This window comes from Bombus affinis, chromosome 18, assembly GCF_024516045.1.
Source record: "Bombus affinis isolate iyBomAffi1 chromosome 18, iyBomAffi1.2, whole genome shotgun sequence".
In the NCBI taxonomy this organism is placed as follows: Eukaryota; Metazoa; Arthropoda; class Insecta; order Hymenoptera; family Apidae; genus Bombus; species Bombus affinis.
Window position 1 is genome coordinate 1,527,848 of NC_066361.1, and position 19,419 is coordinate 1,547,266.

Below are 19,419 nucleotides of genomic sequence, written 5' to 3' on the forward strand. Positions count from 1 at the left end.
GGTGGGTCTGTTTACATTAGGCAGAAGGATCCTGATGGCACTTACGAACTTCTCCGCCTTATCGCACGCTTGTTCCAAGTGCGAAGAGTGTCTCTCCTAGCGTTGTCCAATCGCACCCCCAGATATTTTACAACTTCTTTGGTGGCAATCTCTCCACCACCTACGTCAAGATTAAAAACTCTTGGAACGCGCTTCCCCGTCAGCAGGATGACTTCGGTTTTCTCCCGTGCCACTCGAAGGCCCGTGTCCGTGCATCAGTCGGTGACCAGCTTGACCCATCTCCTGTCATTACCGCATCGTAAGGATCCTTGCCCATTGCCCCACTGCCACCTTTCTGTCGAATTTAATGAGGATGCGACCAGCTCTGGTCTTCCTCATCCCCGTCGCCCCTACGATCGTGTTTCTGACGGTCATAATTCTTCGATATACATCCATCCAATCTCGGACCTCCTCGACCTTGATAAGGATTGCCCTCTTCCTCTTCCTTGCGGCTGATGCTCTTCCACCGCCTCCTCCTTTCCCTTTTCCGTTCCCTCGAACCCCAACGAATTGCGGTTCCTGGAGGACACCAGCGGATTGCGGAGGTTGTCACCTCTCACTTCTTCTTCTTTCGAGCACATACCAGCCCTCCGAGTCCTCACTCCTTTCCCTCTCCGAGTATTCGAAGGCCTCTGGCCGACCACACATTTCTGCATGATACAGCTCCCCTTTCCTCGGTCTCTTGGCTACAACCGCAAGCTTTCCCCTTTTCCAGGGGACACCATCTCTTTTTCGGACACTCTACCACTTTCCTCAGGCCGGTATCCTCCCTCCTCACGTCATGAGTCTTACCTCTCTTCACCAAGTTCCGCCCGGTATCTAGCGAGCGAGGTCTTCACAACCGCCCTCCTTGCCAGGTATATTCCTCCTTTGTCTCCTTTCACCAACGGCGTGCTATGTTCACTGACTCCGAAGGATCTTTCTCCCCCTTCGGACTCTTCACCGACCTCAACCCCCTTTCTTTCCCCGACAATCGGGCTTCTCTGTAGCCTTCTTAGCCTAGGCTTAATAAAAGGGCTAAAGCCTTCTCCTTCCTCTCTACTTTTACTCTTAGATAGTAACGTGATTGTCACGTCCTTCAGCTTTATATTCGAAGTGGCTTTGAGCTCTTCCCCCCAATTCTATTTTCCCCGGTCACATTTGCCGCACGAGAGAGTGCGCTGGGATCGACATCCTTCCGCCGTTTTTGCAGTCTCTAGATGACCATCGAGTCAACCTAATCCCAACCTCCTTTTTCTTTTTCTTCTTTTTCGGAGGAGGGGAAAATTCTTTACGCATACCCCGTACCAAATGTACGTGGTTTATGTGGGATGCGGCAGATGACTTCGCTATATCTACTAAAAATCCCTCCTCCTTCTCAACTCTATTGGTATTTGAGGTTCCAAGCCGGTACAATCATTCGACAATACTTCGGGTTGGCCTCTACTCATCGTACCTTAATCTTAAATAGTGGGTAAACATCGTACCTTAAACAGTGGGTCCCTTGCCGGTTTTGGCAGAAGCACCACCCTCGCCACCTTCCACACCGCCGGTATCTGTCCAGACCTATTTATACTGTTGAACAGGTCCAGACTCCGCCTAGGCTGTTGTTCCTCTACGATCCTAACGATCTCCCCCGGAACCCCCTCCAAGCCTGCAGCTTTCCTCGGGTCGCATTTTGTCATGGCCATGAGCAGGTTCTCCTCCGTTAAGCGTAGATCTTGCTCCTCTTCTCCTTGAGTCTGCGAGATCCGAAAAGTATGATCTTCCTCCGACTGTTCCGCTCTATTGATGACGAAAAGATCTTCAAGAATCCTTGCAACCCTGTCCTTGCAGAGACCCTCCGGTGGCACGTTTCGAGCCATTTTGGCTCTTACGACTCGATACGGCCTCCCCAAAGATCCTGGTCCAGAGTTGCGCAAAACTCCTCCCACCTTTCCTCCTTGCAGCGTTCGATAGCCCTTCTTAACCTCCTCCTTGCCTCCCTGAACTCGGTTATCATATGTCCTGCATTGTCTCTACTAGCTGTCACTGCCCGCTGCTCTCTTCTTCTTAATCTCAGAGTTGCCCTTCTCAACCCGGACAACTCTGTGTTCCACCAGTGGTTAATACCTCTCCTGCCGTGCGGCGGGAAGATCTCTTTCATTTCATTGGCACACGAACGTTCCAGAGAATTCTGGAATTGGATGCCGTGTATCACCCCGTCATTCACCATAAAATCCAAATTCTGGACCAACCTCCTCAGGAATTTTTCCGCGTCAACATTCTTCGTCAAATATTTAAAATTACCTCGCGCTGGCTTCTTAGGATCACTCGCAAATTCGTGCAAAAAATACAAATGATCAGAGGCAGAGTACCAGTCCATAACGGAACTATTTTTCCAACTCTTCCTTATTCGTCTATTAACACTCAGCCCTGTCCTCCTGCAACCCCAGGTCGTGGATTTCGCATTAAAATCGCCGGCCAGTAACGGCGTCGGAGCTCTTCTCCTACGGCCCACTATCACTACGTCCACTTCCCCTATGTATCCGTCAAACTTCTGCTTACTTACATTGGGGGAATAATAGCCACCGATACACATCGTGTGCTCCACTTTGATGCCGACCAATCCCTCCTTGTTAACCAATGTCTCACTCGCCGCATGTCTTCCATTGAATAGGGTAACCCATAGCGTTGCATCCCCGACCGTAACATTGCACCAATAACTGTCTATACGGTTCGAAGATAAATGCTACGTCCACCTTATTCTCACATGCGTACTGCAATAATAAATCCTGTGCAAGTCCGCGTCTATTCAAGTTTATGTGTAAGGCCTTAACTTCTCCTGCCCTTATAATCGGTCCTAAACATCGGGTAGGTCAATGAGCCTTAACGTGCCTTGCGTTCACTCCCTCGTGCTTACAGCCCATCGTACACTCTGGCTTCTTTGTGTACTCTCTGATCACGTGTTCAGTACTGCCGCACTTCCTACACAATTCCTTCCTCGGGCACAAGGCCGCGTACCATGCAGCCATATGCCCTAACATGTAGCATTTAAAGCATCGCTGCACATTCAGCAGCAGCCTAGCCGAAGCGATAGTCAGGCCAGTCCTGAACCTTCTCGCCACTTCTTACCGTGGGACCGCAGTAGCGGGTAACATCACCACCGCCTCCTGAATACCCTATGGCGCCATTGTCAGCGCCCTTACCTCAACACTAGCTCCCTTTTTTATCCCCCACTCTTTTCTTATGTCCTCTTCCCACCCCTCATTGGTGGTAAGGGGATCGATATTTTTTATCTGCACGGTAGTCCTACTCACTAATGCAGCTACCTCCGTTGCATCGCACAAGGCGGCCTTAAGCTTCTCAGCCACCTCACTCACTACGATCTTCTTTTCACACTTGATGAGTATGTGGCCAGCCCCGGTTTTGTTCATACCCGTTACTCCCTCGATCGTGTTCCTGGCGGACATTATCCTTTTAAACGTCTCGACCCAGTCCCGACCTTCCTCCACTTAGATCAAAATCCTTTCCTCCCTTTGCCCTTTGTCAGTTACTTTCTCCCCCGACCCTCTTCGTTAGCACGCGCACCGGAGGATGGCAACCCCTGGGGCCCCGTTCTTTTCCCTGCTTCTTCTGCCAACTGTACTCCAACCCTCCGAGTCCTCGCTCCTCTTTCTGTCAGTCTTCGTTTTCAACCAACCTATGCGTATGTAGGTTCCCCTTTCCTGGGCCACCTAACTGTTACGACCTTTCTCCCGTCGCCAGGGACATCATTTTTTCTTTTGGAGTAGTCGCCCGCTACCCTTTCGCCCGTGTCCTCCCTACTCTCATCCGCAGCGCATATTACATCCTGCTACCCTATATTCCGTCCGACCCTTTCTACTTTTCCTCGCTCAGATTTCATCTTCCTCCTTTTCGTCTGACCAATGCATTGGTCCAACGACGACACTATACCCCTGATCACATTGCCTATTCCTCTAATTCCCTAGTTCTTATCCTTGTCCAGATTCAGTTTCTTTATCACTGCATTCAACATTTTCCCTGTCCTCGATAAGGCTTACGTGAACCACTTCATTTTACTCATCGTGAACATTATATGTTCACCCTCGACCTCACTATTCTGAGCGTCAATATCCTCCCTCGCACTATCCTCCGCCTCACTGTCCACAGGCAACGATTTACCATATCTAGCGCGCGTACTTCTTTCAACCGCTCTCCTCGCCAAATACCTGCCTGTTTATCATTTCTCACTATAATCGGCATACTCTGATCACTGTCCCCAACACCAAACCATACTTCACCACCTTCCCATTCATCGCCAACATTCGCCTCCATTTTCCCGCTTGGAACAGGACTTCTCTGCAGCCTCTTGCTCGTCCGAAATGGGATGAACCAATCTCCCTCCTCCTCTCCCTTCGGATTCGGTATAGCAGTGATAGTTACGTTTTCACTTAGTTTAATGTGCGAGAGAACCTTAAACTTCTCGTTCTTCCCTTTTTAATGCTTGCGTTCCACCTTCCTCGCTCGCATAGCTCCTCCGTCCCATTGTATCCGTCTTGTTTTCCAAAGTCGCTTTTTCCGCACGAGGGGGCGCCTTGGGGTCAACACCCCCCGCCCCTTGCCGCCCTTACAGTCGCTTGATGACCGTTGGGTCGAGCCTGAAGAACCACTTCTATCCAACCATATGATACATCCATACGACGAAATTCTTTCTCCAATTCCAACAAATAAAAAAACATAAATACTCCTCCCGAAATCACCCGAGCGAGTCTGCAGTCTAAATAAGTCTTAACTACCCTAAACTTAAAGTCTATCGTTGTGAACCGCGAACCATTTATTTCATTGTACAAGTGTGTGGAAGTAAAGAGTTCGACCTACTGTTTTGAGATCGACATCTTTTCAATAATTCGTTGAATTATTACGCGACACTGCATATGACAGGGACCAGGGACAGTCGACATACCGCAAACCGGCTAATGTGTGCAGTATTTGGCAGCAATGGTGATGTATGGCGACCATCGGATAATAGCCAGTGGAGTGGCACTTCACTCGAGTCCTCGACGGGGCCTGGGGGTTCCGAAACGCCCTGCGCCGTAATTTTTATAACCTTTTTTCAACATGTCCATCATATTAATTTATATCTAATCGCATTGTCCAGGAACATAGCCAGTCGTCATATATATTTACCATAATCGCCATCCGAACGAAAGATAAGCCGAATACAACGTCGACATAATAAACGAATAATCAAATATGGAGTTATAAATTTAACTTACTGCATCATCATATTATCTATTATTAATTATAAATTATGGACTGTTAATTATTAAATTATGAATTATGTTAAACTATAAATTATGAATTATGAATTATGTGTGTGCACCTTCAACACTATATGTGCATAACGAAAATGAGTAAGAATGGTAGTCGCAAAATTTACCTTGACCTCGAAATTCAAAGTCAAATTTGTTTATCGTATTGTATTCTACGCATGGGGACCAGAAATCATAACATTAGGTTTATGGGACCCGTCAATTTGACGGATTTCAAACTTCGAAATGAAATATCCCAAAAACCGTAGCATTAATTTTAACCATTTTGCATGGTAAATTAATCATTTCATCCAAAGAATTTATACGCACAATTATTTTTTCCTAGGATTTCTAATTTTTTAAATCTGTATGTAATATACCTATCTCTACGAAACCCGTTAAATTGAAGGGCTAGCTGACAAGAGTTCGTATAACATAAAATATATCGTTCAAGTGCAAAGAAGAAATGAACAAGAATAGAAAGATTGGAAAATAAAGAAAAGCGTCACTTCCTACCATCCAGAAAAAATGGAGAAAAATACAACGGTTTCGTCAGCAGCAGCAAGTAACCATGCAGCATTGAAATGCGACACAAGGAAACCACAAAACAAAACGAAATAGTAAATGGAGAAGAATTTATAGTCAAAGAAATAAATGAATGATAAATGTGTTGCAGAGCCACAAAGTGCTGACGCAATGGAAAAATATGTAAAATGTCTAAATTTAACAAAGAGAACAAGCATAAAGAAGTAAAACATGGCCTTAAGCGTAAAACTCAACAGCAAGAACAAAGATAGAAACACCGTGGAAATCCAACTATTACAGAAAATTAAATTCAACGGTAAAAAGTTGTTAAAATTACTGTCAGAAAAGAAATCTAAAGTTAATACATCACGAAAACTCGTCATACGTATCGGAGTCCATAATTAGTACCGTTATGGATGATAAGGGAAACAAAAGAAATAACGAAGGGTGAACTAATCCACCGATGTCGAAGAAAAATAAAATAACGAATTTTCTGGTGAATCTAACGGTGAACGTGCACAAATCAGGATCAAACAACAATCCATTGCTATATACGCAACGTATACGCCAACAAACGTCGCATCAGGTAGCCTCTACTATTTACCACAAAATATTTGCTAAAACATAATAATATACAATAATTCGCAAATAGAGCCAAAATAGGAAAGCCTATAACCAGCTTATTAAATGATTCCCGCTGCAGCAGCTCGGTCCCACGGTACGATTGACTTCGAACCGTTCCGTTTGCGAAGGGTTAAAAAACTTGAAAAGCAACTTTGAAATCAAAGAAGTGGTCGAAACAGTGCGGGCGAGTCAACTTTTAGGATTAAATTTTTTAATCTAAGAAATTCGCTACTGGTCGATCCGAATAAGAAAGACGGAACCGGTCCAACTCTTGACGGTCAGCGACATTAATAAACTAAAAGAAATAAAGATTTTATCATACATATGTATTAGCTGCGAGAAAATTACAAGGATGGGCCGTATTTGATGCAAACGATTGAGGTGGTAGGGCGTGTAGGGTTTTCATCTCGACTAACGGCCTCTTTACAACTCTGGACTCGCGACTTGTGCAGACTACTATTTATTCACAACTCTTCGGTTACGACTCTTGCTTACGACTTTATCGCGGCCTTGCTTATGTTTCGTCGGTCTCTCATAAACAGTCTTTCAGCGATGGTATACTATGTACCGAAGAAACCGTTGGGAAGAGAGTTGTTTTTTACGGCCCAGTGCCGCTATACGATGCTAGTGAGAAGAACAGAAAAGAACAAAGTTGCATTTAATTGTAGCCTGAATTACATATATATCAAATGTAACATGTTACACAATCCAGGTGATTGTTCTTGCACTATAATAATCACCCCAACAGATGGGATAACGATACGACATACTGTATAAATTGAAAAACTTTCAGACACCCGAGACTGGGGTGAATGAAATAAAACCAAAAATTGAATAAAAAAAATTCGCATTGAACCTAGAAAAAGAGAGAAAACAAAAATCTGCCAATAATTTTATAAAAGCAGACGTATCGTTCTGATTGTGTAATAACAGAGACACAGGTATCAATGAATAAGAATCAATGTATCCTCACAAGTGACTCGAGTACTCGAACATAACCAATGCAATTCGATCGAAATTAATACAATCGCGGAAGCACTTGACAAGGACTTCTGTCGACGGGAAACGATACAGTAGGAATTAGCGAAGTACGGAAAAATATCCTATAGCAAACTAATCATAATAGAAATAAATATAAGGTCTCTAATCACAAACGAAGAAAGAGCATCGCTACAGAAATGTCTAGAGAAACACAATCCAGATGTGCTTCTTCATTGGGAAACTAAATTAAACGCAAGGCGCGTAATTAACTTCAAGAACTACACGATCTATCGATCGAGTGCTAAACAGGTTTTTCGGAACTGGAATTCTAATACAAAATGATACTTAACTCAAAGCCTTACAGTCCAATGACACTGAAAAGACGACGGCCGAAATCAGCGTCTTACGGATAAAGATGCAAAAGTCAGTATATAATCTATACACAATAACAGTTCACAACTTTTAAATAGTAGCGAAGAATTTTCCCACCAACTGACAGTAAAGAAAGTAGTCAAAACCAATATGCAGTAGCGGACAAAAGTTTAAGACGATAATTTGTAAACCGGATTACAAGCATCTTATACGCATATTGTTCTTCCGTTCGGTTTCTTCATTATTCAATACAAACAATGTAGGAGTTACAACAGTTAGATACCGCTTAATTAAGTGACAAACTAAATATACTTGCAGCGCACTTTTAGGCAATTCACGAAGTAGCTAAATGAAAAAACAACTAGCAAATATGAACAAATCAATGAACAAAATAAAACAACAAATAGACATAGACAAACGTAACAACAAAAATATATGCATATTCAGTAACATAAACATAGCTGCCAACCGAGACATAGATTTAATCCCATCGAACCTTTTCACAAATTACAATGAGCTAAAGTCGGCCTTCAAAAAACTGAACAATAAAAAATCATCAAGTCTTGACAATATCCCTACTAGTCTTAAAAAGTCTACCACCTTTATAATCTACGACTACCAACCAACCAATTATTAACATTAAAAAGAAAAGGCAGCAATAATCCTATCAGCCACCTCTTGCCCAATAGTAATAAAATATTCGAATCTACACATTCAATTTGACTTCATGTTCAAACATTCGTCAATACACGCAATTTCAAAAGTCACTCCAAATATCTATTGGATAAGGAACGCGAGCGACGGCGTCCGACTGGTGTTCATAAATTTAGAGGGGGCATTCGACTTATTCTGCCTGGACGGACCTTTCTTTAATCTCACAGAAAGAAATTTCCTCGCCAAGTAATAGAAATAATCTAGAACATGTTACGTAACAAACAATTTTACGTAACAATCAGAACAGTTCAACCAAAATATCTAAAATCAAAGACGACCTATAACAAGAAGCCGTGAACTCCCCCATTTTATTTAATTTATAGCGATGCAAATTGTAGCAAAAATAGCGATAAAATTAAAGAAGCGATAGCATTCGCGAATGACCTACTAATACGTGAGAGACAATGAAGCATTAAAATCCGAAAGCCATCTACAACAAATATTCAATAAAATGCATGGCTACTTATGGACAGTAACAATTAATATAAGCAAGTGAAAGACAATTTATAATCGTACGCCTATTATAATCTATTGTTTTTATGTTAAAACCGGAGAAAATAGGATGCGGGTGAAGAGGGAAAAGCCCAAGGCTACCTCAGATATGAAGCTGAAGGACGTGACAATCACCTTCCTATCTAAGAGTAAAAGTGAAGAGGAAGGAGAAGGCCTTAGCCCTTTTAAGCCTAGTAAGACACTACACAGGAGCCCGAGTGTCGGGGAAAGAAAGGAGATTGAGATCGGTGAAGAGTCCGAAGGGGGAGAAAGATCCTTCGGAGTCGGTGAACATAGCACGCTGTTGGTGAAAGGAGACAAAGGAGGAAGATACCCGGCGAGGAGAGCGGTTGAGAAGAGCTCGCTCGCTAGATACGGTAAACCACTGCCGACGGGAAGTGAGGTGGAGGACACCGCTATGGGGGAGGCTGACGATCCCATCAGCGAGACTGAGGGATAAGAAGGGGTTCATATCACAGACTGTGAAATGAGAGGATTGACGCAAATCCTGGTGGGTGTAGTACAGATGATAAAAGTAATAGCGAGAAATATAAATCTCGATAGGAAGGAGAATGAAGAAATGAGAGAAATAGGCAGGGTGGTTGAAGGAGTGGTGTCGTCGCTGAAGCAATGCATGAGTCTATCGGAGAGAAGGATAATGATAATGAAGTCCGGCCGTGTAAAAACGGTAGATGCCGGGCGGAACTTGGTGAAGAGTGGTAAGACTCATGACGTGAGGGGGGAGGAAACCGGCCCGAGGAAAGTGGTAGAGTGTCCGAAAAAAAGATGGTGACCCCTGGAAAAGGGAAAAAGGTTGCGGTTGTAGCCAAGAGACCGAGGGCTGGTATATGGTCGAAGGTGAAGGAGAGAGAAGGGACGACCTTCGCAATCCGCTGGTGTCCTCCAGGAGCCGCAATTCGTTGGTGACCGCGGGAACGGAAAAGGGGAAAAAGGAGACGGTGGAAGAGCATTAGCCGCATGGAAGAGGAGGGAGATAATCCTGATCAAGGTCGAGGAGGACCGAGATTGGATGGATGTAGATTGAGACGGGGATGTGGAAGACCAGGGCTGGTCACATCCTCATTGAATTCCACAGAAAGGTGGCAGCGGCCGAGGTGGCTGTGAAGCTCAAGGTCGCCTTAAGCGATACAACGGAGGTATCGGCCCTTGTAAATAGGACAACGGTGCAGATTAAAAACTTCGATCCCCTTATCACCAAGGAGTAACTGCTGGAAGACCTGAGAAGGGAGTGGGGAATATCGATGGGTGATAGCATCGAAGTAAAGACATTAAAGATGGCGCCATGAGGAACACAGATAACGGTGGCGGTGTCACCAAAAAGATTCAGGATCGGCCTGACAATAGCTTCGCTCAGGCTCCTGCCGGACGTGCAGAGGTGCTTTAGGTGCCATATTCTAAGGCATACGGCGGCGAGATGCACAGTGGTATGGCCCGGTAGGGATCTGTGCAGGAGGTGCGAGAGCATCGAGCACGTAATGAAGGAGTGCACGAAAGAGCCAAGATGTGCGATGTGCTCAAAACAGGAAGGACTGAACACTAGGCACGTTATGGACTCGCTGCTCTGCCCGATGGTCAGGACGAAGAGTAGGCGAGGAAGAAAATAAGAAGATAAGATACGGGTCCAGATTGACTTAAATAGATGCAGGCTCGCTCAAGATCTTTTAACACAGTATGCATGCGAAAACATAATGGACATAGTGGTCATATCCAAACCGTATAGGCAGTTATCGTTTTAGTACGATACGTTTAGTACGATACGATACGTTTTAGTACGGTCGGGGATGCATCGTTATGGGTCAGTCTTTTCGATGTTCAAACATCGTGACCGCGACATTTCATCAACAAGGAACGGTTATTATATCAACTGAAATTTTATGGTTTACTATCCTTAACACGCAAAATGACAAGTCATCTGTTAGCATCAATTGATATCTACTTTGATTTTATGCATTTTATAGTAAAAGATCATTCGCATTTATATATTAACCCAAATAGTACATAATTTTAAACCTAAATTTACTCATTGTTGATCTTTATTGACAGATAGTAATTTAAAAATTTATATCCATATTCATGCCTATTTTACACCTTTTTTGTTTTGAGTGAAGGGGAAAATGCAATTACGCATACCCAGGTACGTTTGCGCGCATCTGGATTATATGGAGCTCGACAAGATGATAGAATCTCTAAACACTAAAAACCCCTCCTCTGTCTCCCTCCTCTATCGATACAAGAACCAACCCTGGAGCCACTTCTCGGCATTATTTCCGGGTTGATCTTCTTACTGAGTGTACCTCTCATCTTATTATGATCTTCTTCTAGTTAATCCTCTCCTTCTTCTCTCCATGTTCCTCTCCTCATCTTGTCTATCTGATTGAGCTATCATTATCTCTCGACAAAACCCTTAGGATCTAGACTAGTTCTCCTCGCTAGTGGCAACCACGTCGATTACGATATTGATTGCCAGTGTTTCGCCTACGTAATTTTCCAACAATATTCATTCATTGCCCCATTTGGGGCACTTGAGCAATGCATGCTCTGCATCTTCACCTTCGGCATCACAATCTCAACATCTTGAGTGTGTCTCTTTTCTAATCGTTGTCCATTAAAAATGCTGGCGTCGTCAATCAGGTTTCTGGTCCAATTATCCTCTTCGTAATGGAGCCACTCATTCCTCCATCTTTTCTTCGATCACTACCGACATCTTTGGAATATTCTTGTTTTTCCGTATTGCTAGGGCTTTGACTCATACCGGTGTGGCATAAAGCACCACCGACTCTCACACTCCGAAATAGAGTTTCTAACTGAATCGGTGGGCCCTTTGACGTTCGGCAACGATGTCCTAATCCTATTATATTAGGGTATCAACCATGCCGCAGACCTTTTCTAGATGTAATGAGAATTTTCTATTATTGTCGTATTGCACTCCAAGATACCTTACCTCCTATTTAGTCATCAACAGGTAGTTTCCCATATTGATATCCATTACCTTGGGATACGCCTTCCGATAAGTAGAATCACCTCCGTCTTGTCTTGGGCCAATTTCAATCCAGTTTCGGAACACCACCGAGTAACCGTTAGTTTGGAATAGTTTTTCTTGGTTCTATAAAAACATCTACGACATTGTAACTTATTTCCAGCACATCGCAAATTCTGAGCTCATAATGTTTTGATAAAATACATTACAGGTGAAAAACTTTGACGAGGAGTATAATACTGGAAACTGATGATTTTGTACCAGCTTCCAATTTGATCTTGTTAAGGGAAACTGCTGTATTCGAAATTTTACGCAAAATTGACCTTCTTTCTCTTTCCGTTGTAGCTCGTTTCGTTCTTCCATTATAATTTTTTCCAAAATTTTCAGGGTTATTAGAAAAATTATTAATTACCTAGCACTCCTATTAATTCTTTTTCCAATTTCTCGGTTTGAGACATTTTTTATAAAAAAATCTTTTATTTAGAAAAATATATATCTTTACGCGGGGCTATTCAAGTATGTCAGATTTTTCTGCATTCACTGAAAAATAGCAAGAAAGCGCAATTAATATTGTCCTAAATTTTTGTTTACAGTTCCTATATCTACTCTGGTAATTTCTGATGTATCTGGATGTTCAAAAAATTTTCAGGTGGTATTACCATTATTATTCGTCCCATTATTATTCATCCTTATGCGAGTTTATCAATGATTAAAACAATCTGGCCTATAAATTAATCTTAAATCCTTAGTTTCTTATCTTGTCTCTTCTGTTTTTTTTCCGGGTTATTACTAATTCCTTCATTTTTAGTCTAAAGCTTCATTCGCAAGCTTAAGTCGCAACTTAAATGTAAAGAAATTTCATAAATGTAGTATCGTAATAGGTCTTAGAGGAAAGGACAAGTAATGATGTTTTGGTTTAATAAATAATATTCAAAACAACGTACTGATTACAATATTGTCGTACGCCTTATTTTCATACTTGGTTCTCGACTTCCCGATTCACACTCTCCGGCTTCTGCACTCGCTCACTCTCGCTTCACAGCTTACACTGACTCTCTATCCGACTTCTCAACTGACTAACACTGTCTTTAACATCCCTTTGTCTTTTCCCGCCCTATCGCGCACGTGCTCCGGAAACGCCCGTGGCCAGGGCCACGCAGGCCTTTTCCACGAAACTATTCACTTGAAAGGACCGACGACGCATTGATGGACCCGACGATGCCGCGGCTCTCGCGACATTGTTTATGGTTCGGCCGATATCTTAGGTCTTTTGCCCACGATACTATATAAATTTCATTCTTGGATGTAATATTGAATGATCATATTTATAATTTTGTTTCATATTTTCTCCAGTATTACCGAAGTGTTTCGTATTTCTGAGACAAATTTTGTCCATTGAACTGGACTTGGGACTTGTTAGATCTTGTGCCACTTTCCCATTAAATATCGTTAAGTGCATCTTATGGAACACTAATAATAAGTAATGTTTCTTTTCCATCAACTATATATTCTATAGGCACTAATGAACTAACTTTGATTTTTTATAGTCGCGACTTCGGTTGTAGCACGCGGTACGCTTGGTAGTACAGGGGACTTCTTCCTTGGCGCGCCGTCGCCTGCGGCAGGCCCTCTGATACCATCTTCGGACCCGCACACATCTCGTCCTCAGCTCCGCGATGTCGGGAGTTCACCAATATACGGCACTGCTTCGCCCGATGTACAGCGTGGTTCGCGGCATAGACGTGTCACATATTGCCGTCATGATTCGGCGGAGATTCTCGGCCTCATTCTCCACGCTTGTTTCCGTCGCCGTCGTCGAGATCTCCCAGTTCCAGGCTGTCACTGTTGCGGCCGCTCGATGCAGATCTTCGTCCATTTCCTGTATCTTATACCTTGATGGTGGGTGCGCCCGTCTCACGCGGTCGCTCTTCCAGGTCCAAGTCTTTCGCCTCTATGGAGGTGTGTCTTCTCCCTTTTATGGTCCTCGTAGACCTCCGGAACGACGCCTGTGGTCATAGTTTTACGCATCCTTACCGCCTAGATACCGACCTCAACCAGAGGGACGTTGTTCTTGCCCGCGGTCGACACCTCCTCGTAGTATTGGCCCGATCTATCGTTCAGCGTGACCGTCACCGCCGATGCTCGCCGTGTGTTTGGGGAAAGTCCGGACCTCCCTCCGGCGCTTTCCTCGCGCTCTTTGCCACTGTTTCCGGAGGTATCTTCGCCTGTTGTTTCTCTGCCGGCTCCTTCTCCTTGCTGTTTTTTCTTTCAACGCTCTGACGTTCCATAGCAGCCGCTTGTCCTCCCTTCGTCGCTGCTGTGTTTGAAACTCCAGGCTCCACCCTTCTCGTGGTCTCGTCGGGGAGGACTTCCTTTTCTTTTCTTCTTTCGATATTTTGGAGTCGTTCCTCCATCAGCTGAATCAGCGAGGTGCCTAGCTCCTCCATCTTGCGTTCGATCACCGCTAGACGTGCTGTCTCGCCGCTCTGCTCTGCCGTGCAGCCCGAGGGCAGCTCTTTTCGGAGCGGCTCGTTCTTCCATTATGACGAAGGCGCTAGGGGCAGGGTCCATCCTTCTCACTATCTCTGTTGCGACAGCGGCGATGGAACTCGCCGCTTTCCTCGGCATCTTCTCGTGTGCACCCTTGAGGTTGCGAGATGTTTCGGCAACCTTCGTCTCCGCAGAAGCTCGACGGAGCTGCTCCGCTCCTATGTTCGCAGTAGTAGATGTCCTCATCTCTTCGGCCAATTCCGTGGGAAGTTCGGGAGGTCCACCGGCCTTCCTTTTTTCCGTGTGGGGCGCTTCGACGGCGGGGGTCTCTTCTTCTTGCGACGCTTCCTCGATCCGTAGGCTCCCCTTGCTTAGTGCAGAACTCCTCCTTGAAAGCGACCGCCTTTCTCGTACGTCTGGTGCTGACGTGTGTCGACTCAGCAGCCAAGTCCGCTTCGCCGCCTTCTTTCATGATTTCATCCGCTTTTTTATCATCCTCCCCCATGGTTCTGTCTGTTTTCCCCATTGGGTGCGCAAAATGGCCACTTATACCCGCACTTGTCACTGCCGTGAAATTTCGGCGCGAAAGCGCGTCGCGCGTGTCGATATGACCGCGCCGTTTAGTTCCCCTGGTAGCTCACGCAGCGGCGCTATTGTCGCGCGTCACAATATGGTCTCCTCACAGCCATAAACTCACGCGCGATTTTATTTCACTTGTCACGTCTTTTCCAGACCGAATTTTGTTAGTTCTTATACCCACCTTCTTCATAGGCACCAGCACTTCACTCGGACTAACTTCCTTATTCAAATTTTGCCGGAGATTCCGATCACATTCTCAGTTGCATCCTAACTCCGTCTTCACGATGCAAACAACCCCCGTTGCGTCCATCAACCGAAAACTGGGTTCAGTAATTTAGCGTCTAGGAAAGAGTCTTTGCACTTGTCGCGTTGGTGATTGAGTTTTGACTGACTGTCGTGTTATTACGGAGCAAAGCTCGTTATGGGTGTGTCTAAAGTACGAAGAAAGCGGAGTCGTTGATTACATTTTTTGTTAGGAAAATGAGGGTAATTTAGGGTGGATACTTAGTTTCATTGAGGTTCTGAATAACGGTAGATAGACCTTCTGCGGCCAGACAATGGGTTTTTCGCCACATATAGCAAATTTCTTTTCATGATTAGTGTTTTGGTTCATGCATACCTGAAATATAATTATGATGCATGTTTCTTAAATTAAATATCGCGTTAACCTGCTAGACATATTGGTGAATTATAATATAATTATTCATTTTTTTTATAAACATTGTATCCTTTTTCCTACTTAGTTCGGTAATTTTTAAATTTAAGGTATTGAACAATTTCATTTCGTTGTAATTTATAATTTGTTAACGATCACTTTTCACAAACTTACCGCTATTACTTGTCTTTGGATCGTTGTTTTGTGAATACAGTGAATGTAAGAATTAGGAACAAGCGAAGCAATTGAGATACAACGAGATACCTTACAGGTTTTATATCTAGACAAATGAAGTTAAAAAAAGATAGAATTTAACCAGTGTCAGGATCCATTAGGACAGCAAATAACGAAAGTTGTTTAGCTTAGTATCATTAGAAGGTGTCTCTAAACGACGGATTTAGTATCAACATTCATTGTAACTTCAGAAAGCTGTGTTGGACCTAGGCATCGTCTTCTGTGCAGTTGACTGAACCTTGCGCATTTCGGAAGTTTAGCTGTCGTCCAATATCATTTTGATCGTAAGATTCTCAACATTCCAATTAAACCGTTTTATAGCAATGAAATAAAAAGTAGGAAATCTTCGCTTTTCTTATTCTGGCAATTTATGAATAATTGCGTTATCGCTGGAACAGATCAAAGAAAACACCGGAAACTGCTTTCAGTGATCAGTTCAGGTAGTGAGGATAACTCATATCCGCTTAAAATTTGAAGAGATAAATTCTCGACTCTCTGAGCGACGTTTATTTGGATGGGACTATCAATTGTCGTTTGTACGTTGCATTAATTTCTCTAATGTAATTTCGCGTACCTTTAACTGTAATTCAGTTCTTTCAGCAATTAACGAGAGAGCCGAAAATTTCGTCGTTTTAAAGTTTGACGATCTTGATAATGGTTGATTGCGTAATTTCGTGGTTTTGATAAGGATGGATTACTTACAATTAATATGCCTAAAAATAATTACAAACATTGTTAAATATGCCTGCCTTGATATTCAGTACATTTGTTATTTCTTCATAATATGTTTCTAAAGACGCTTAATAATATCTCTTCACTTATTTGTGACACACGCCTGTCGATATTCTCCTCAGCGGTTTCGATTTGTACACATCAGTCTCTAACATCCCACAGAGAGAAATTCGGAGATGTTAAATCGGTATATCAATCGTATAGGCCAGAATACTATTTGAAATGTTTCTGTCGCCAAGAAATTTTTCCATCATCTTTTCCACGCTGTGCCGATTTGGGAAGGTTTATGTAGTAAGGCTTGGTTCTTCTGGAAGGGTTATCATTGGATGCCTATTAGACGTGGCTATCTTGTTATTGTCTTATTCTTGCTTCGATGGCTGCGGTATGCAGGATGTTTGTCAGACGTGGTTATCCTATTACTACTTTCCGAGTCTGTAACATCAGCAGCATCTTTTGTGTTCCTTCCATTGTTCATTTCCGCAATATAGCGCACCATACACCAATCTTAATCGTATGCATTGGTGTCTCTCAGATTTCTCCAAGATTGGTAGTGGTATATGTTCGGCTATTCTACAAGTTGATATGTCTATCTAGATGGGACCATATCTTGTCGCTGAAAAGAAGTAACATATCTAAAATATGGTCATCTTTTCCTTATAGAAATATTGGGAATCACGAATAATAGCGAATATGTTGTTTTTTAGATATTTCGCACTATGGGCGTTTAGTTTCTCTATTATTGGATCTCTCTTGACTGAGATTTCTATTTTCTTCATAATCCTTGCTGTATTTAAAATAACTGTTTCCAAAATTTTAACCATGTCCACATTTATCCACGGAGCCTTTTTTTTACGTGGAGAAATCCTCATGGACACTCGCTGTTTACAACAATAGACGAGCAGTGTCGGACTCTTACCGACTAAAACTCCACGGTGGTCCTCTGGACGGCTATACGAGGCGCACCCAGGGTCTCTTGCGAATTCTGCCAGGTGCTCCTCGTCGTCTATCTCCCTGCTGGGCGGGAGGCTTCCTTGTCAGACTCGGGCCGCTAGGGGGAGACCACACCCCCTAACGCCACGTTCCCTGGATCGTGTCAGCTCCTTTGGCGCGCCTACGGCGGCAGTGCCGCCGCACCGTGGCGCGCGGAAACTCCTTGGTTCTGCGCTCTGCTGGGATGCCGCGTTCTCTCCCTCCTTCTTTCCGCTCGCTCCTTCGCAAGCATCACTTGCTCGCAGTAGGTGCGGACGGTGATGTATTCCTGGCGCCCCCTGAGCATAGCCGCGATGATCGCTTCGGGGGACAACCTCTCGCCAATTTCGAGTCGTAGGGCGCGCCGCGGTACCTCACACGCCGGACAAATCTCCAACGTGTGCTGCGCCGTGTCTTCCTCCTTCTCGCAGTGGTGACAGGTGGACGTCACGTTTCGTCGGACCTTGAGTAGGTACTCGCCAAACACTCCGTGACCGGTGAGCACCTGCGTCGTTCTAAATGTCAGCGGGACCCCGCCTCGATCCCTCCACTCCTCCCAGTTGGAAGGACGGCGCGAACAGCCCGATGCGGTCGCACGGTATCCTCTTCCAGCAGCTGAGAGCGCCACCGCTCCCAGGTCTCCAGCTTCGCTTCTTCCCGGACGTCCACGGCGGACGCCGCCGGCGTCCCACGCCCGTCCGAGACCAGGGCCCTCCGGTGTTCGTACACCCGACGGAGTGCGAGGGCCTGTAGCTCGAACGGAAGGGACGCCGCCAGCACGGTCGCTGTCGCGTAGGATACCGTCCTGTATCCCCTCGCTGCTCGGATGGCGATCGTCCTGTGTAGCCTTCTCACCAGAGTCAGGTTGCGCCGACTCGCCGCCAGATCTTCGGACCAGACAGGGGCTCCGCAAAGGACTCGTAACCGGACCACTCCTTCGTTGAGCCTGCGGACTCCCAGTCTTGCCCCGCCGATGTTCGGTAATAGGCCGCATAAGGCGTTATCTGCGGCCGTTACTTTCGGGGCTAAGTGCTTGAAGTGTGGCTCGAATGTCCATCGACTGTCGACGATCAGGCCTAAGTACTTTATCCGGTGTCCCACCGGGACCTCTTCTCCGTCGACGACGATCGTCGACAGCTCCGCAGGCGGTGTTCCTCTGCGCCGTTGGTCGTAAAACCACAGAGCCTCCGATTTAGCCGGCGACACGCTCAAACCGAGCCTCCGAATGGCGTGTACCGCGCATGCCACGGCGGTCTCGGTCAGGCGCGCGGCATCGTTCCACCATCGTCCGCTGGCCAGCACCAGCGTGTCGTCCGCGTAGCATACCATGCCAGCACCCGGCGGCATGGGACATCGGAGGACCGAGTCGTAGGCAGTGATCCACAAAATCGGTCCGAGTACCCAGCCCTGCGGCACGCCGCGCTCCACCGGTCTTCTCTCCTTTACGCCGTTTCTGCCTGTGTAGGTGATCCACCTATCGTTCAAATAGGACTGGATCACCCTGACGAGGTATGGCGGTGTCTCGAAGTGCCGCAGCGCCTCCACTATCCTGCTCCAAGGTATGCTGTTGAAAGCATTCGTCACGTCCAAGGAGACGGCTACTGCTACCCCTTCTCGAGCGAACATGTCCTCCGCCATAGATCTTACCTTCTTCACCGCGTCCACGGTCGAGCGGCCTCGGCGAAATCCATATTGGCTGTCGTGCCATCCGGGAATCCGCCTCTCCATGTGCGCCTCCAGAC

General features: G+C 45.1%; 1 protein-coding gene across 2 annotated transcripts in view; it reads left to right on the forward strand.

Annotated features, from left to right (window-relative positions):
- The window catches only part of LOC126926638 (uncharacterized), a 100,082-nt gene that overhangs the window by 7,091 nt on the left and 73,572 nt on the right, over positions 1-19,419 (forward strand). The window lies entirely within an intron of this gene.